An 18,873-nucleotide genomic window follows, 5' to 3' on the forward strand; every position below is an offset into this window, starting at 1 on the left:
ACGCTGCAGCATCATCCGCACAGGGTGTTTGGGGGGAGGGTGTATGTGGCATTTCAAGAGGGACTCCGAAGGGGTGTGGGATTTGGGGTTCACCCCCCTCAGCCTCGACCAGGAGGTATTTTGGCAACGAAGGGACTTGCAAAAGCCACACTGCGGCTCGGCGCTAACCCGGTTTGGGTTTGGCCACCGGCCCGGCACCCGGCTTAGCCGGGATGATGCTCAGACCCTGCTCGATGTTGCTTTAATTGCCTCGAAACTGGCTTTATCCTCCCCCTTGAGCCGGGCTTTGCTTTCCCAAAGGAGCCGGGTCCTGCCCAAAACACCCCGTTTCCGTCGGCTCTGCCGCGTGCGTCGCTTGTGCTGGGGATGGAAACGCAGCTGGGGCTCAAGCCAGGCTGGGATTTGGGGGTTTAACAGGAAGAGGGGAAAAAACTGGATAATAAGCCCTGGAAAAGTTTGGAAAACATCCACCCAAGCTATCAGCCCTGCCAGCATCCCGGGCAAGGTATTTATTTGAGTTCTAACGTGCTCGTGACACCCAAATGGCTCTTCATCTTGCCGTTTCCCCACCTGGGACATTCCCAAAGCCTGTTTAAGGCAGTATTTTTATTTTTTAGTTTATCTCCTCATGGGCAATGGAGGAGGGGGGGCGTGTCCCTGCGTGGAGGTGCATCACTGCTCCGTGGGGGAATGCAGGGAGCAATTTGGGGGATGCGAGGAGCAGTTCAGGGGTGTGAGAAGAAATTTGGGGGATGCAAGGAGCAATTCAGGGGAGTAAGGAGAAATTTGGGGGATGCAAGGAGTATTTTAGGGGAGTAAGGAGAAATTTGGGGGATGCGAGGAGCAGTTTAGGGGTGTGAGGAGTAATTTGGGGGATGCAAGGAGCAATTCAGGGGAGTAAGGAGCAATTTGGGGGATGCAAGGAGCAATTCAGGGGTGTGAGAAGAAATTTGGGGGATGCAAGGAGTATTTTAGGGGAGTAAGGAGAAATTTGGGGGATACAAGGAGCAGTTTAGGGGTGCAAGGAGCAATTTGGGGGATGCAAGGAGCAATTTAGGGGTGCGAGGAGCAAAAGCAGAGGCTGTTTTTTAGGTGGACCTGAGCCGGGGAACCGATCTGGGAGGGGTTTTGCTAAGAGCTGACCCCTCTCACCGGCGTTTGCACATCCCTGGGCTGTGAACACCGAAATCCCCGTCTCAGAGGGACGACCCGGAGCTTTGCTGGACACTTTTGGCAGCTCTCGCTGGCTTTGGTGCCTGCTGTCGGGGTTAAGGCAAGGCCAAGAGCAGCTTTCACGGGGTGAGCGTGCTCTCCTGGTGCCCGGAGCCGCCGAAACCAGCTGCAGGCATCGCCGGGAGCAAAGGCAGATGAATTTCAGATGCAAAATATCCCTCGTGACATCTTTGTCTCCGGTTTATAAAGCGAGCAGGGGAGGTAGTGACCCGCCGGGCTGCAGCTTTCGGTATCAAAGCTCAGCGACACGGCTCCGGCACAGGGAGCAGCCGTCTCGATCCTGGGAGTGATGAGAAAAAAAACCCTCCAGAAATTCATGTTCGTTCGCAAAGCTTTCCTCCGGGCTCTGCCCCTGGGGAGCTGAGAGTGAGAGACATCAAATATAGCAGCCGAGCAAAGGAAATAAGCTCTTGTGAAGCTCGAAACTGAGTTTTGGGTTCAGGTTTAGCAAAGCTGCCGTACAGACCCACGGCAAGAGCATCACAACTGGAGGGAGATGGGGGCTCCAGACACTAAATCCTTATACCCCTACCCCCCGCCCTATTTTTCAGCTCAGTGCTCTGTAGCAGAGCATCCTCTGCTGCAGGCAAAATAAATCCCATGTGCTAATTGCCTCTGCAGTGCAATACTTATATCAGAGCCTTAATGAAGTGACTAACGCTGGGGCAGTGGGGCAGACCCGACCCCTGCTCCCAGTTGACTCCTGCCATGAATAAGGCACTGAAGGAGCAACTTCAGCTCAACCTCAGCTGATGGCTCTGGTTTGATCACCCACCATTAATTTTTTTTAGAGACACCTGACCACCAATAATCACCTCTCCCCAGCTGTTATGACTTCAGCTGGTTTTAATTTAATTAAATGCAGTAACGGGTGTAGAGCAGAGGTAGGAATGAGTTCTTCTTCTGTACACCTGTGGTTTGTTCCTCTGGTTCTCCAGCCCCAGGTAATGTGGGTTTTGCTGCCCCATAAGTGGCTCCAAGGGAGGGATGGACGGACATGGGGGGTGATGGGGTTGTCCCCATTCCTGTCATTTTTGGTGCTTTGACTGGCTGCTTCTCAAAGCAAGGGGAAGCCGAGCTCCACTGCTCTTATTTTGCTCTTGGCCGAGGGCTTGAGCTTGGAAACAGTCACCTTGAGTTGGGCGGAAGGGAAGGAAAACACTTGAGAAATGTCAAAACACGGGCTGTTCAAAAGTAATTTGCTAAACTAACAATTTGGGCTGCGAGAAGAGCCGTGATTGCCCTCTTCAGATATCTTGGATGGGTTTGTTTTTCCTCCTGGCTCCACGCCCTCCGAGCAGGGTTTCGGTTTCTGACTCCTCTTCCTCTGAAACCATGAGGGAGGTGTGGGGAAAGGACCCCCGTTTCTCCCCTTTTTAGCCAATAAATAAAGATGCCGAAGCCTCCGTGACCATCTCGGGTGTTTCGTGGTGCTTTAGTGTTGTCCCCAGCCCCCGGGATGGGGGTGTTGTCCCCACCCCTGGGGGATGCCTCTTGCAGCATCGTTGGGATCGAGCAACTTTTAATTACCCTGGTGGCACACGTAGGAATGATTGCAACCCCAAAGGGGGTGATCCAGCCCCAGGGGCTTAAATTATCCTAAAAAAGGAGTTTTTTCTGCTCCTGTGCTCGCTTGCAACGCCCCAGTTTGCTGAGCTACAAGGGCAGCACCGCCTTTCCTATAGCCGCTATATAACGTAGAGTTGCCGTAGGCGCCCTGCCAGGCTCTAAATTTGGGTCGGAAGGTTAATTTTAGGGCAACCCTCGCTCCTGACTTGACCGGGGCTAACGGGGCCGGCCTCCGAGGATGTCGTTTAATAACGACGCATCTTTTTTGAATGCCCGGCTTGCTAATATCAGGTGCCGTTAAATGGCACTTAAACTCTTTTAACATTTCGCCCTGGCACGGCTCAGCTGCTTGTTTGCCCGTTCATGCTGACAAACACGACTAGTCTGCATCCAGCCAATTTCATGGTCTGATTCCTGCGCACAAGCACAATGCAATAGTGTCCCTGGCTAAAAATAATGCAACGTACGCCGTATTAAAGGCTGATTCATGATGTCTCTATATGAAGCCGTTGCTTCGGTACCTTCCCTGCAAGGAGGGGGAGGGAGGATGATGAGATACCAAAGCGTATGCAACTCGTGTGGGCTCATCCTGGGCTGGTTTTAGGGGTGATGCAGGGATGCTGAGTGGACGGTCCAGGGGTTGTCCTGCTCCTGGCTGCTCTTTTGGAGGATGTGTTTGCCATGCAAACACCTTTCTGCTGCCACCCACCAAGCTGGTGGGCATGTGGGGAAGGGGAAGTTGGACCTGAGATGCTTCACATCTTGTTTCAACGGGAGCCAGAGCTGTTGGGAAGAGTTTCCCCTTCCCAGGGGAGGATATTAGGCAGCTGCCTTAATCAGGCATCATTGTTTGCGAGAGCTGGACCTCCGCGCGTGTTGCTATTCCTGGTGACGGGGCTGTGCCAGCAAAGGTTGCCAAGAGGAGAAGTTGGGTGAGCTGAGAAGTAGCTGCTGCCTTTGGGGAGTGTCGTGGTTTCAGCTGGGGCGGAGTTAATTATTTTTTAATATTTTTTTGTTGTTGTTGCTTAGCAGCTGGTATAGCGCTGTGGTTGGGATTCGGGATGGGAATAGTGCGAATAGTGCAAACTGGTGGTTTTGATTGTTGCCAAGCTCTCAAGGCCTTTTTTGCTCCTCATGCCACCCCACCAGTGAGTAGACTGGGAGTAGTTGGGAGGAGACACAGCTGGGACAACTGATCCCAACTGACCAAAGGGATATTCCATGCCATATGACGTTGTCCTTGGTATATAAGGCCGGGGGAAGAAGAAGGAAGGGGAGGGACATTCAGAGTGATAGTGTTTGTCTTCCCAAGTCCCTGTTCTGCTTGATGGACCCCTGATATCCTGGAGATGGCTGGACACCCGCCTGCGATGGGAAGCAGGGAATGAATTCCTTGTTTTGCTTTGCTTGTGTGCGTGGCTTTTGCTTTACCTATTAAACTGTCTTTATCACAACCCATGAGTTTTTTCCCAGTTTTACTCTTCCAGTTCTCTCTCCCACCCAAACTGGGGGCAGTGAGAAAGCGGCTGCGTGGTCCTGGCTGCCGGCTGGGATTAAACCACCATGGGGAGCTTTGCTACTGGTAGGGGTTTGGGAGAGGGAAAGGTGGGCAACGGGGAGGGTGAAGCCAACCCTTGCCTTCAGCATGGCTCTTGGTGGGCTCCACTACTGCTGGGGGTGAGGATGTGACACAAGGTCCTGGGAATCCCGCCCCAAGAGGTGGAAAGATGCCTGGTGACCTGTGACAGGGCTGGTGGCATCTGCTGCAGGACCAGCTCCTGGGCTTTAACACCCCACGTGGGTCATTGCACTCAGGGATGGTCGCAACTGGGATCAGTTTCACAGAATCACAGAATGATATGGGGTTGGAAGGGACCTCTGGAGATCACCCAGTCCAACCCCCTGCCAGAGCAGGGTCACCCAGAGCAGGTCCCACAGGAACGGGTCCAGGTGGGGTTTGAATGTCTCCAGAGAAGGAGACTCCACCACCTCTCTGGGCAGCCTCTGCCAGGGCTCTGCCACCCTCAAAGTACAGAAGTTCCTCCTCATGGTTAGTTGGAACTTCTTATGAATCCAATCATTATTGCATTTGACTCATTAGCAGGCCATCAAATCTGACTTGGTTTGAGTTTTTAGCATCTAAAAATTCCTGGTTGGACTGATGCTTGTGCATGCCAAATGTCTTCCAGGATCTTAGATAACAAAGAGAAAGGCTGATTTGGGTGCTTCAACAGAAAAGGAATCCACATAAGAAGGCTGGAGTAGTCCCTCAAGCAGGGAAATAAGGAGCCAAGTCTGTAACAAGAGTTGCTGACTCATCTTCCCAAGATCAGACCTGCTGGTTTGGTCTCTACGTGCTATCTGTGATCTTGCATGATGAAGGCAACTGGTTTTATCCTAGTAGTGCTGGAGAACTCGGCTGGAGAGCCTCGTAACTCCCTGTTTGCTGAGCTTGCAACACCAAAACGCTGGATTTGAGGTCTTAAATCCACCCAAGCCAAGTATCTCCCGGCTAGCAATGAGAACTCGTGGCTTCTTGGGCTAACGAGGCTCAGCGAGCTCCTCATACCCCTGGCAAGAAGGGGAAAAAATAACTCAAGAATTTATTAGACTAATTACATTTTCCTAATGTGGTTGACCCCAGCTGCACAGCGGAGTGCTTATCAAAGCTGCAATCTCCCAGAGATTATTGGACTCTTTATAAAAGTCAATCGGTTGCTGTTTCTCGTCAGGTTGGACGTCGCCATCCTCCGGGAGCACGGTGGCAGCGGCGGTGGCTTTGCTTTTCCATCGTGATGCTGATGCAAAGGGCTGCAGAGCTTTGGGGGGGGTTTGTGGGGAGAGGGGATGGAGATGGTCCTGGTCAGGGAGGGTGGGATGGGGGACAGCGATGCCTCTCAAAGGAAAAGGGGGTTGTAACCCCCTTGGGTGCGGCTTTGGGGGTCCTGGGTGGCTCGCTGTGGTCTCATCCCTGGCTCGGGGGTGTAAACCATCCTAATAGGATTGCAGGCTGCGAGCGGCGAGGGGGAAAGTGCTCTCGTAGGAGCCTCTCACAGAAACAAGGCTTAAGCGCTCTTTGTGTCAGAGCTTTTTGAAGTCCTTGTCAAAAATGACAATTTTCAGGTTGTTAGCCAAAAACCCCCCTCTGACAAACCCCAATCTGTCAAGTGGACACGTCCTTTCCCAGCCGCCTTGACAAAGCCGTTTTGATCCGCTGCCGGCGCTGAACCCCCGATGCCTTTGCTGGAGCAAGATGCTGCCGGCGACGCCGGGTCATGTCGCGTGGTGGGAATTTTGGAGGGGGGGGGGATAAAGAGGGTTTAAAAGGCTGGGGGGTGTGACTAAATCTATCCCGAGGAGAGGATGGAGAGCTGGGTGTGAGGATGTGCCCAGGCTGAGTTGGGATGGAACAGGGCACGGACCCCCTCGGCGCAGAGATTTGAAGCTTTGGGAAGGTCAAATCGTGCTTGGGGGGGGGTAAAAACCTCATTTGAGAGAGGCCATGTCCTTTTTTTCTTTGTTAATGGTGATGTTCTGCCCGTGTTTGGGGGTGAAGGGTGCCTGGGTTGCACCCCTGATATTTCCTTCTGCTTCCTATCCCACGTTCGGGCCAGAGGTTAACAGGGACTTGAACCCAGGGCTGAGCATCGTGGCTTTGCCTCCTTCAAGCCCTCTGCAATTAAAGCTGGAGGAGCAAACGAAGACGTTAATGCAATAACAAAAACTCATCAAGGCTGGTGTTAATTCCCCAGAACGGGGATGATGGAGGCAGCGTTGGGTTTGGGGCTGCGTCTCCCCCTTCTCTGCAGCCGGGGGAGGGGAAAAAAGTGCATTTTTTTATTTTTTGGTAGCTGCTTTTTTTAATCTGCTGACTCGTTTTCAGGGGTTTAAGACTGCAAAGATCCCGCCTGGCTCGGTTTCAGGTTGCCTGACAGGCTATAATCTCCTCTTCTCCAAACAATTGACAATCTCCGAAACGGCACAAAATAGCCATCTGCAACTTTCAGGGGACTTTTTTTTTTCCCCCACCAGCCTTCTCCGGTGATGGGAGGGGGAATGTTCGCCTTTTCTCCCCTCAAAAAAAGTGTGGGTTTGGGGGGTTCTTGCTGCACACTGGAACCTGGGGAGGGTGGATGCATCTGCTGCCCCAAACTGGTTTATAATGGTTTTGGGGGGTAGCGGTCGGTAGATGCCAGCTCCAAGCCCTGCTCTGGGTTGTGGAATCCAACCTCATCCCCTTTGGATTGCTGAGAAAGGCTCTCCTGCCCCAAAATACCTCTCCTGAAGGATGCTCTGAAGGCAGTCCTGCCGCAGCTCTGTGGGGCAGGATGTGGCCCTTTGGGCTGGAGGATGAGCGCGGATGCTCCCACCCCACGCCTGGCTGCTCTCTTGGGCGTTGCAGGGGACGCAACGATGCGGTGGTGGTGACGAGTGGCTGTTTTGGCCTTTTTGGGCTATTTTTGTCTCACTTCTTAAGCAAAAGGGCTGTGGAATAAGACATTATTGAATTTGCTTCCTCCAGGCTGTTTTTTTTCCCGTCTTTATTTCCCTGTCGCTCTGATCTCCCTTGAAACCAGCTTTAAGGCTGGTGGCTGTCCGAGCTTAAACTCCCACAAAGGCTTATCCCTCCCGTACTCTCATTTTCGACAAGCCTTTCAAGCCACACAACCGCTCCACGTCTCTCTCTTTCCTAGATAATGAGATTAATTACAGCCAGATTTGTGTTCTCTGCACTGGTTTTGGAGGAACTGGTTATATATGTTGATGGCTTTGCGTTCCCCCTCCTTAATAGCTTTGCTTTGGAGCTAATTAATGACCAGGAGGGTGGAAGATAATGGTGTAAAACTGCAAGACTTGGAGGTGGGGGAGTTTGTGGGGTATTTTTGCAAACCATGGTGAGCAAAAAAAGCTCTTGCCATGCTGATAGGGGCTGTTGGATCGGTGGCTGTGCCAACAATGATGCTGACCCCATGGCAAGCCCATAGAGATGCTGACCCCAACCATCCCATCATGGTATGGGGCCACGTGCTGCAGCAAACCCTCACCCCAAGCGTTGGGGATATTGGATCAATGGCCATGCTGCTGGGCAAAGCCAACCCACAGTGATGCTGATCCCATGGCAAGCTCATAGAGGTGCTGACCCCAACCATCCCACTGGGGTATGGGATCCCATACTGCAGCAAACCCTCACCCCAAACCTCTGAGCATGTTGGATCTATGGCCATACTGGGCAAAGCCAACCAACAATGATGCTGATCCCATAGGAAATCCATAACAAAGCTGACCCCAATCACCTCGTTGGGGTATGAGACCATGTGCCACAGCAAACCCTCACCCCAAGCCTTGGGGATATTGGATTGATCATCCCGTTGGGCAAAGCCCACCCACAGCAATGATGACCCCATGGCAAACCCATAATGATACTGACTTCAACCATCCCATTCTGCTATGGGATCACATGTTGCAGCAAACCCACACTCACCCCAAGCCTTGGGGATGTTGGATCGGTGGCCAAGCCAACCCAGAATGATGCTGACCCCATGGAAAACCCACAATGATGCTGATCCCAACCATTCCATCATGGGATGGGGCCACCTATTGCAGCTAACCTTCCCTCCAAGCCCTGGGGATGTTGGATAGATGGCCCTGCTGCTGGGCAAACCCAACCCATATTGATGCTGACCCCATGGCAAACCCAACCCATAGTGATGCTGACCCCATGGCAAACCCACAATGATGCTTACCCCAACCATCCCATCACAGTACAGGATCACATGCTGCAGCAAACCCTCAAGGATGCAGAACAGCTGGTCGGTGGGACGATGTTGCCCTCACCACACCCTTGACCTTCAGGATGTCCAGGTCCACCTTCAGCCCCATCCTTACACGCCCATGTACACTAATTACGATCGCCGTGTTCTCATTAAGACTCAAGCCTGGGCTATTTCTCAGCACCAGCATCCGAGCGGCGTGCAGCTGGGGAGGAGGTTAGACGGTCCATTCATAATTACAGGGCCAGAGCCCGCGTGAACATCAAACCATTAGTCTAATTTGACTATCTAACAAGGAGCTGTGATGTTTTATGCATGGCGCCTAATTTTACCCTCGCAATCTCCTGCTATATTTAACATCATTAATCATTGATTCCCATGGGGCTGGAACCCTGATTAGTGTCAGATGTATTATGGGAGGAAAGGGATTTAAAATAAAACCCCTCGCCTTTCTCCTGGGGGAGATGAAGCCGGTTCCTCGGCGTTGAGCTGCCGGTCCTTGGCTTGGTTGAGTCTGCAAATGTGGATGGAAGAGATGGGTCTTTTGCTGGACTTTTTTAATGCTGTTTTTAGGGCAAAGATGGGGAAACGTAGGATCTGGGTGATGCGGGACCGTTTGCCCCTCTCTGCTCCCTACCCCAGTCTTATTAGCTATGTTTACATGGCAGGGATGTCAAGCGATTAATTTTTAATGGCTTGGTTTATTGCGGGTTTGAACGGTTTATTGAGTAATTCCCACATTTAAGTGATTAATTCCCCGGGGTTGGGAGCGACTGGTTAGTTTTACATTAATCAGGCCGTCTGGATGCCAAAGGAGGGACAATCAATCAATCCCCACCGCCAGTACCAGGGATGTTAAAATACCTCAAGGTGCCACGAGGTTAAGGGAAAGGAGTAATTAAGACTCTGAGTCCCCTTTGCAAAGCTGGTGCCTGGCCAGCAGCTGCCTGCTCCCACTTTCCTCCCGTTCCCCAAGCAAAACGACCCCCCCCTAATTAATTTGGAGACCCAAGCCTTGCAGCTTAATATAGTTTTGTAGGGTTGGTAGCAAGAGCAGGGGGTTTTATGTGCAACCGGGAGATGTTGCTGCTATCAAATCCTCCAACGCCTGAGCGGAGATCGATGCAAAACCTCCTCAAGGTCGAGCGTTTTAAGTAAATGACACTAATTACTGCGAGACTACTTCTTCTCCGGGCGCTAATTGCCGCTTGCTGGTGATGTGCCGGAGGGATGGTGGGATGCCGTGATGGTTTAGGGAGGCAACCGGGTTCTGCAGGTGGTCCTTGGCCCACCGCTGTCTTCTCGAGGTGACCACCCATGAGGATCTGCTCTGCCAAAATTGTCCTTGCAATAAATGTGGGACAGTGGATCGCTTGGGAAGATGCCAAAGATTGGTCCAGTCCATTAAATCTGATTTTTTTTTTCCCCCTCTGCATGCAGAGGTGGGGGCTTGGGTGGTGTCTTCCAGCATCTTCCAGCTTGCAGAGACATCAAGGTCCTGCTTTTCCACCACCCTGCTGCGTTGAAGAGGATCATTTCCCCTTGCTTACCTCTGGTCCCTGCTATTTTGCACCGAGGCAGCTCTCTCCTCTCCTTCACGCTCTTTTTTTTTTCCTCCCCAAGCTGTGCAAAACCCACCTGCGAGGGAGGTGGGAAAGCAGCAAACAGGTGCTTTGCAGCAGATCTCCCATTGCTCCGGGGCTGGCAAGTAAAACAAATGACGCGGGTTTATTTATTTTATTATATATAGAATTTTTTTTTTTTATTTTTTTTTTCTTTTAACACCTCCGCATGGAAAAGGAGCCGTTTGCTGCCAGCCAGGCAGATGCGAGCTGCTAATGACGGCTGCCGAAGGCGCGGGGAGCCGCTGTCTCCTGTCTCATCAAAGCAGGCGGAGGTATTTTTAGCAAAGGCTTTTGCGCTGGCACCGGGACTGAAGCATCCTCCGTAGAGCAAGAAATGTGTGTGTCTCCCCCCCGAGGCTCTTTTTTTTTGCAAGGGATGCTCAGAAATCAAACCTTTAACAGGTAAAAAAAAAAACAAAAAACCAACCAACCCCAAAACGTGCATCCAGCCGGCATGAGGCATCAGCTCCTTGACCCAAATTTGCTGCTTCTGTCCCTGTTTTTGGCCCCAGCATCGTGGGCTTGCTTTTGGGGGTGAATCCCTATGGGTTTGGGGGTCTGTCTTGCTGTGACAAGGGGGGGATTGTGACCCAGGGATGGGGGGGGGGAGGGGGAGGAAGGTCAGTGCAACAGGGTCCCATACCCTGTTGGGGGCTGCTTTGGTACCCGTTGTGTATTTCCCATTAAACTACCCCAAAATGGGAGTCTTGTGGCTGCTGGATCTGAGCATCCAAGTTCTGGGCTGGGGGGGACATTGGGACATGGGGGGATACTGAGACCTGTGGGTTCCAAGCATCCAAGTCTTGGGCTGGGGTGGGGGGGGGGATGTTGGGTTATGGGGGTCTGAGCATCCAAGTCCTCGTCTGGGGGAACATTGGGACCTGAGGGGTCTGGGAATCCAATTCCTGGACTAGGGGGACATTGGGACCTGGTGGATTGAGCATCCAAGTCCTGGTCTGTGGGGACATTGGGACCTGGGGGGTCTGGGAATCCAATTCCTGGACTAGGGGGACATTGGGACCTGGTGGATTGAGCATCCAATTCCTAGGCTGGGGGAACACTGAGACATTGGGGGGGGGGTGGGACCTGAGGGGTTGAGCATCCAAGTCCTGGTCTGTGGGGACATTGGGACCTGGGGGTTCTGACTATCCAGGTCCTGGGCTGGGGGACATTGGGACCTGGGAAGTGTGACCATCTAAGTTCTGGGCTGGGAGGTGGACATTGGGACCTGGAGGGACATTGGGACCTGGGGGGTCCATGCATCCAAGTCCTTGGACTGGATGGTCGTGGGACCTGGGGGGTTTAAGCAGCTAAATTCTGGGCTGGGGGAACATTGAGACATGGAAGAACATTGGGATGTGGGGGGTCTGAGCATCCAAGTCCCGGACTAGGAGGTGGACTTTGGGACGTGGGGGGTCTGGGAATCCAAGTCCTGGACTGAGGGGACATCATTGGGACGTGGTGGATTGAGCATCCAAGTCCGGGGCTGGGCTGGGGGGGGGGGGAAATTGGGCCCTGCAATTGCAGAGCTTTTCTTCAAGGCAAGGAAAAATAAAAGAGAAAAGGGGGGGGGAGCAAAGCAAGGGATGCAATCGCATCTTCCCAACTCACAGATGGTGCAATTAGAGGACAAATCCTTCGCCGAAGATGATACCACTCCAAGAAAGCAAACAGTTCCACGGGGGGTCCTTTCCCTGGTTTAAAGGGCTGCCGGCAGCATGTAATTCCTTGATGGAAATTGTATATTTAAGTACTTAAGGTGGTTATGGGAACAGCAGAGGACACGGAAACGAGCTTTTTCCACCCTGCCAAGTTCAACAGAGCGTTGTTCTTGGGGCGCAGCCGGAGAAGAGGGATGAACCCCAGGCAGATAACATCAAGAAGCCAAAAATCCCAGGAAAAAACAAGAATATCCAGGTGCATCACCACCCAACCCAATGGCTGCAGGTGGATTTGGGGTTCGGGGTGCGGTGGGATCAGCCCTGCATCCCTTCTCGCCTCCCTCCGTCTTCTTGGGTCATTGATTCCGGCTCCGGAGACCAGAAACAATTTCCCACCGCTTTAAATTAAGTGCTTCCTATATGGGAGTTTAATTAGCACATTATAGGACAGTTCCTGGGCATTAGGATTTTTTTAATAATTATTAATATCGTATTAAACAATGAATTATCGCGAACAATTAAAATTAATTACATTTCTCCAAGTTAATTAAATTATTCCTATAATAGGGAGACGAGTGTGCTCCACCATAAAAATTAGTGTCCCTCCTGGGAGAGTCGGATCATGTGTCACCGGCAGGAGCGAGGAGGGGGGGTCAGTGCTCCCAAACTTCATGTCTCTCCTAATTTCCCTTATTTCCCTGCTCATCGCTGTCCCGTCTCCGAGTCTTCCTGGCTACTTACTCTGTGGGCTTGGATACGGTGGGTTTTTCAGCTATTTCTCCAAGGAAAGACTAAAACCTGATGTTTCTTCTATAGGAAAAGGGATTTTATTTAAAATAAATGCTGATTTTTATGGAAAGGGCTGGAGACGTGTGGTGAGCAGAGGTTAAGGGACATGCCCAGGGTCACTCAGGGTGTGCTGTGGCAGAGCATCAGCCCATGGTAGCATGTTTCCACCACCGCAAACCCTCAAAACCCCCTAATTCAGGCAGTTTCCTCCCTCGTGTGACCCAGGCTTGGTTTTTCCTGCACCAACACGGGTTTAGAAAATTACTCCTCACCCGGGGGATATTTTCAGAGGCTCAAAGTCCCTGCGAGAAGAGCAGCACGGTGCTAAGCACAGCAGCACGGCCGCGTTGTGCCAGGATCAGCCCGTTTGACCTTCCCCGTTCTTGCCCGTAATAACTGTTATCCTCCATAATCGCTCGGAAATAACTTGGGGTCATTATGCACCTTCTTGCAATTTTCCCCCATTTAGCCGACGGTGGCTTGTCCCAGCCGGGCAGGGATGGGATGTAATGGCTTTATTTGATTTTTTAAAATTTTTTTTTTATTTTTTTTTTTTTCTCTCCCTGTCTTGGTGAGAGGAGATGGTTTAACCCTTTGTGGGTTAAAAAGCGGAATATTAAAGTTTTCCACTCCATTCACGAGTTGGCCAGTCCTCTGCAGAAAAATAACCCTGAGGGTCCTGACCCCAGTGATAATTCCTGCTTGGGAACAGCTCCTACGTCTTTTTTTTTTTTTTTCCCCATTTTTTGGGGGGTAAATTCATAACTAGGATCTTAAGAGAGAAAGGGAGAAAGAGAAAAGCTGCAAGTAATGGGAAAAGGATGTTTTTCTCTCTCTCTGGGTCTATAATGTCCTGAGATGGAGCAGTGCGAATCCCAGCGGGGTGGGATGCTGCAATAGGATTAAATAAACATATTTTGGGGGTGTATTTAGTAGCCGGGGGGTATTTCAGCCCCCAAACAATCTGTTTTTACCTCCCTTGCTTGCTCTGAATCTCTCCCGCTGCCGGATTCGTCCCCCCTGCCCTGGATTTATTTACTTCAAGGATTTTTTTCTGCTTAACGACTTGCTTTAAACTGTCCCTACATCTACCCCATCTGTGATGTTCCCATTACACAGACAAGGGTATAAAAAAAAAAAAACAACAAAAAAACCCAAACCCAAACCTCTTGGATTCCCAAAAGACCCATAAAGGCGGAAAAAAATCCCGCTCAAACCCAGCCAGCAAAGCACTTAAGCACCTCTGTGGCGATGCTAACGGCGCGGCTGTGATTAGCAAGGAATAAATGCTTAATTTGGGGCGGAATCCGGCCCCTTTGCAGCCGCCGGGAGACGGAGCGAGGACCGTGGGAGCGGGTCCCCGCGCCTGGGTGACAGCCTGTCCTTGTTTTACAGCCTGACCTATTTGTCTCCAGCCATCGCGCCCGGCCAGCGTCGCTCTCCTGTTTGCATCCGTATGTCACCGAGGCGGTGACACGAGTCGGAGCCAGCCCAGGGAAACGAAAATAAAAAAAAAAAACACCTCGGCTCTATTAATAAAGTATTGGGTGCGCTGAGGGTGGCCTGGGCTTTGCTAAAACCGTGTCTTTATTTCAGCAAAACGTCACAATGGGGTATGTTTTTGCTTTGCCACGGGGTTGAAACACAAGGAGAAAAATCCGTTTATTGCAAGGAAATTCTTAGTTTTCCCGGCTCCCTTTTATAATACTGAGATTTTTTTATAATACTGAGATTATTTTGTTTTATAATGTCGAGATCCTTATAATACTGACATTTGTCCCTTTCAGAGCTGCGAGGGGCACCTTGAACACATGTGGGGAGTCGTGCTTCTGCCTCCCTAACCTTTTAAAGTTAATCTTTTTAAAATGCAGTGAGGGAAAGAGCATGAAGGGGGAGGACGAGGAGCCAAGCTCAGCCTAAACTGGATTTAGGTGCCGGGTTTGACCTCAGGAACCTGGAAAACCTTCCCCAAGGGGCATTTGCAAAAGGAGGGGGTCGCCCCTGACAAGAAGCAGCTGCTTTTTGCAGTTTCCCCTTCATTTTTGGCGCTTTCCCCTTAATTTTTGCAGCCAAATAGAAGTGGGGAGGCAGGAGCTTATTTGCTCCAGGTGGGGCATCACCTGCAGCTCATCAGGAATGGGTGGTACCTACGATGGTTCCTGGGCTGGAGGGGCCGCTTGGGTTCTCGTTGCTGGTCCCTTCAGTCTTTTTTTCCCCCAAAACTAGAGGGAAAAAGTCGTTCCTCCGAGCCAAATCCTCACCGGTTTGCTTTGCCTGGTTGTGGGTTTGTGCCTGGAGGAGGCAAGATGCTGGTTTTGGAGAAGGAAACCTGGGATTCATCTTCCAGCTCTTCGCCTCCTGCACCGAGGGAAGCACGGTATGTTCTTAACGGGGTTTAAATCCAGGCTTTTTTGGCAAAGATGATTTTTAGGCAGGAGATTGTTTTATGAAGCCTTTTGGTGCGGGTGGGTCTGTGTTTTTTAGGGTCTTTTGGAGAAAGTGGCCTTCAAAAAGGGGGTTTTTGGACCTTACCTCATGGGCTTTCCTGGCTGTGATGGGTTTTGTATTGCCTTTGTGTCCCACCAAGGGGGGGGATTTGCGTCGTCTGCTTGAGCTGCTCCATCTGTCCCAGCCTGGTCCGGAGCTTTTCCAAGATGCCGGCATAACACATCATCTGCGGTGCCTGGGATGGGGGACACATCCCTGGGGGCATGTTTGACGTCCAGACCTGCTTTTTGGGGTCCCCCCTATGACACTAGTGTCCTGGTTTCTGGGCTCTGCTCTACTTCGCCCTTCCTCTGGCCCCAGCAATGGCTTAATTAGCAGGCGCTGTAATTAGGGCGTTTATCTGGGAGGTGGGAAATGCTGCTCAGTGTCTGCTCCCTTCGGCTGCATCCCATCCCAGGGCTGCGCATCCCTTCAGCCGCATCCTGTGCGCAGCCTCCCACGGGCCAGTTGTGCTGCATTGCACCAGCTCGCACTTGAAACCCAGACCAAAAAAACCCACAGATTTGGGGGAAAAACTAAAATCAACCCCATTTCCACCACCTTGAACGTGGGTGAGGTTCAGTGGAGCAAAGCTGAACTTTTCCCGAAGCTCAGCCCAGGGTAAGGAGACAAAGATTCCGTGCAACCTCCAAATTTTTTAAAACAAAAGCTTGAGTTGGGCTGCAAAGGAGGAAAATGCTGCATTTTCTGCAGCTTTAGGTTCCTCCTAAACGTAAAACATCTCGGGGAATAGATGGACAGGAACCGGTCGTGCCATTTAGAGCCGTTGCTAAAAGCTTAATTCGTTTTGCTAATGGGCGCGAAGGTAAATGGGAAGCGATGTAATGGTGTGGGTTTGCAGCAGCAAAGTCACAGGGCTCTTATAAATGGGGAGGAAAGACTAATTAATGGGATCGTTCCGAGGGATTTGTAAGCTGGCTAATGGAGGCGTTACGGCATGATGTGCTCGTTTAGAACTTGAGTGAAACCAGGCTGGGGTTTTTTTCCTGAAATAGCTGCAAAGTTGGTGTATCGAATGTGGTGTGGAACTGGGTATACTGGGAACCTGCCACCAAACGTGTCTAAACTACATACCCTGGTTTAGGGGTGATATTTTGAGATAGAAACCTGTTTTTCTGAAAGGAAAACCGTCTTTTTTTTTTTTTTTATATTGTCCATGTCTTTTGTTGACCTCCCGCAAGCCACAACGTGGCTCTTTGGTGCCATTTTCCTTCTTCCCCTCTTGGAGCATGGATGAGATGGGGATGCCTTTCCAATGCTGGAGCTTCCCAGCTCTGGGGATGGATATTTGTCCCCCCAGGGGTGCTTCACACTCCAAATTTAGGCTGTGCGGGGAAAATAGGTATAAGTTAGCAGGGATGGGTGCGATTTTATTGCTCTGGGAGACCTTCTGCCTCTGGTGCCCAAAGCATCTCCCCATCTACTCTACCTCCTCAAGCTGCGTTTCTGCAAATCTGCATTATATCGCTATTTTCTTGCTCTTATTTCCCCTCCTTGCACCAACTCATGGGTCTGGAAGGTGCCGGGAAGAATGTCGGAATTGCTGCCGAGCCCGTTTCCATCCCACTCATCCCCCTCGTTGCCCGTTTGTACCTTCTGCATTCCTCTTTGCTCCCCTTCCCTTTCATTTCGCCAGAACACCGTGTACTTTGCTGGCTGCTACATCAGCACAGGTATATATAGACACAGGTGGAGTTAATTTATAGGCAGCCTTTCTCATCTCACCCTTGACCGTGAGCTTTTCTATCGGCACTCCCTTGCTCTTACCATATAACTTACAATCCTCTATTATTGTCTGGGTTTGTGTGTTTTTTTCCCCCCCCTACCTATAGCTTAAGTGTTTTATACTAATGTCCTCCATTCCCGGGTTGAATTGCTCATTTCAAGTGTTACCAGGCGATGGCAGGAAATAAATGCAAGAACCAGGCTTTTAAGGGAGGGGGAAAAAGAGAAGCATCGTTTCATTAAATTAAAATCCACCAATGTAAATACATTTTCATTATCAGTAGGGAAAGCGCAGACAAGGCAAAGGAGACTTTTAAATATGAAAACGTCTTTATCTAGAGGTCTGCACGTGCCTGCGGCGGGGGAATGGGAATTGCAGTAGATGAAGCCTTTGCTGGTCCTGCTGCCGCTGTAGACTTTGGGATTTGGGAAAAGATGGATATTTCCACACTGCTCCACCTGGCAGGACCCCCTGTGGGGTTTTCCTGTTGCTCTGCAAAAGGAATAAGGAATTAAAGGTTTTGTAAGGGGCTTTGGAGGGGTTGAACCCAAGGAGTGGACACTGCGGCTTGGTCTCCTGCCCATTTGGCTGGAGAAATTGGGGTCTGGGGGCGCTCAGGAAGGGGGTTTGGGTGCCCTAGTGAATATATCACAAACTACCTCCAGTCTTTGATGCTCAGAGCTGGGGATGCATGCTTTTTTCTAAACCTTAAATATCCCTTTCCAAAACCAGAGTGAGTCCTCGACTGGGTCACGGGCTCAGCACAGGAGGTGCCGGTCCCAGCAAACGCTGACTGGGATTACTGGTGTGCCCAAGAGCTGCTTTGCCTAATCTGGTTAGAGGGGAAAGAACTAAACAGTCCCTTCGGACGTGGCGTTTCACACAGTAAATGGTTTAGTGGCGGCTTGGTGGGAATTAGCTGGGCTCGGAGATAACGAGGAGGAATCGTGGCTCGTGGAGGGTCTCCCCGTTTATCTTCCAACTCGGGCACATTTTGGTTGAATTCCCAAGATTTTCTGTGCAATCACAAGGGGGAGAAATTCACATTTCTCTTCCCAAAGCCTGAGCCACTCGTGCGATGATGAGATGCTGGGAGCCTTAAAACCACAGTAATCACGGGAGCTGTCAAACAGCACATTAAAGTAAGTAATTACAAGCGTGGAGGGTTCCCAATTCTGCACAAATTTTAGCTTAACACAATTTTTCATACAAAAAAAAAAAAAAGAGGAGATTGACTAGATTGTGACTGGTTCCACTTGCAGCCTGTTTTACACCTGAACGCCTGGACCAATGTTTCCCACCCCCTTCCTCCTCCACCCCCAACCCATGGGCTCATGCCGTGGCACATGGTCAAGAGGAAAAAAACCTAAATTTTGGGGTTTTTTTAAGCTGTAGGGTTTTTTCTAGTCTTTGTGGTCACAAGGAGATGTTTGGCTACAGAGCCAAGTGATCCCATGATATTAAAAAAACCCAACCTTAAATATAGAGTCATAAGTGGTTCAGTTTTCATAAAAGATCTTTTGATTTGGGCGACAGAAGAGCAGCTTAAATTTTGTCAGTGGTTTTGGATGAACGTTTTTTTCCTGCGGAGTGCCTTTGTGGAGGTAGGGAAGGGTGATTGACTGACAGCAGTGCTGCTTTGAAGACGTTTCGGAGTGATTGCAATAGGTTTTTATGTTCTGAAATTGTCAAAATGGAGCAGCTTTGTAGTTGCAAATGATTTGCTTTGGAAAGCGAAGCCGGTGATGGGAGGAAATTGAAATTGGGGAATGAGCAGAAACATGCCTGGGAGCTGGCGTGCCTCTAACTGATGCAAATCCATCACCCATCATGGTCCTTTAATGTAAGTCTGGGTTTACCTGTTGGCTCAGGAGCAACCCCCTGCCCTCTTCTTAGGGATACTTCGGGTGACAACGGGGTTTTCATAGAATGGTTAGATTTGGAAGGGACCTTAAAGCCCCCCCAGTGCCACCCCCTGCCCTGGGCAGGGA

The sequence above is a fragment of the Numenius arquata genome, chromosome 20, assembly GCF_964106895.1.
Source record: "Numenius arquata chromosome 20, bNumArq3.hap1.1, whole genome shotgun sequence".
Classification (NCBI taxonomy): Eukaryota; Metazoa; Chordata; class Aves; order Charadriiformes; family Scolopacidae; genus Numenius; species Numenius arquata.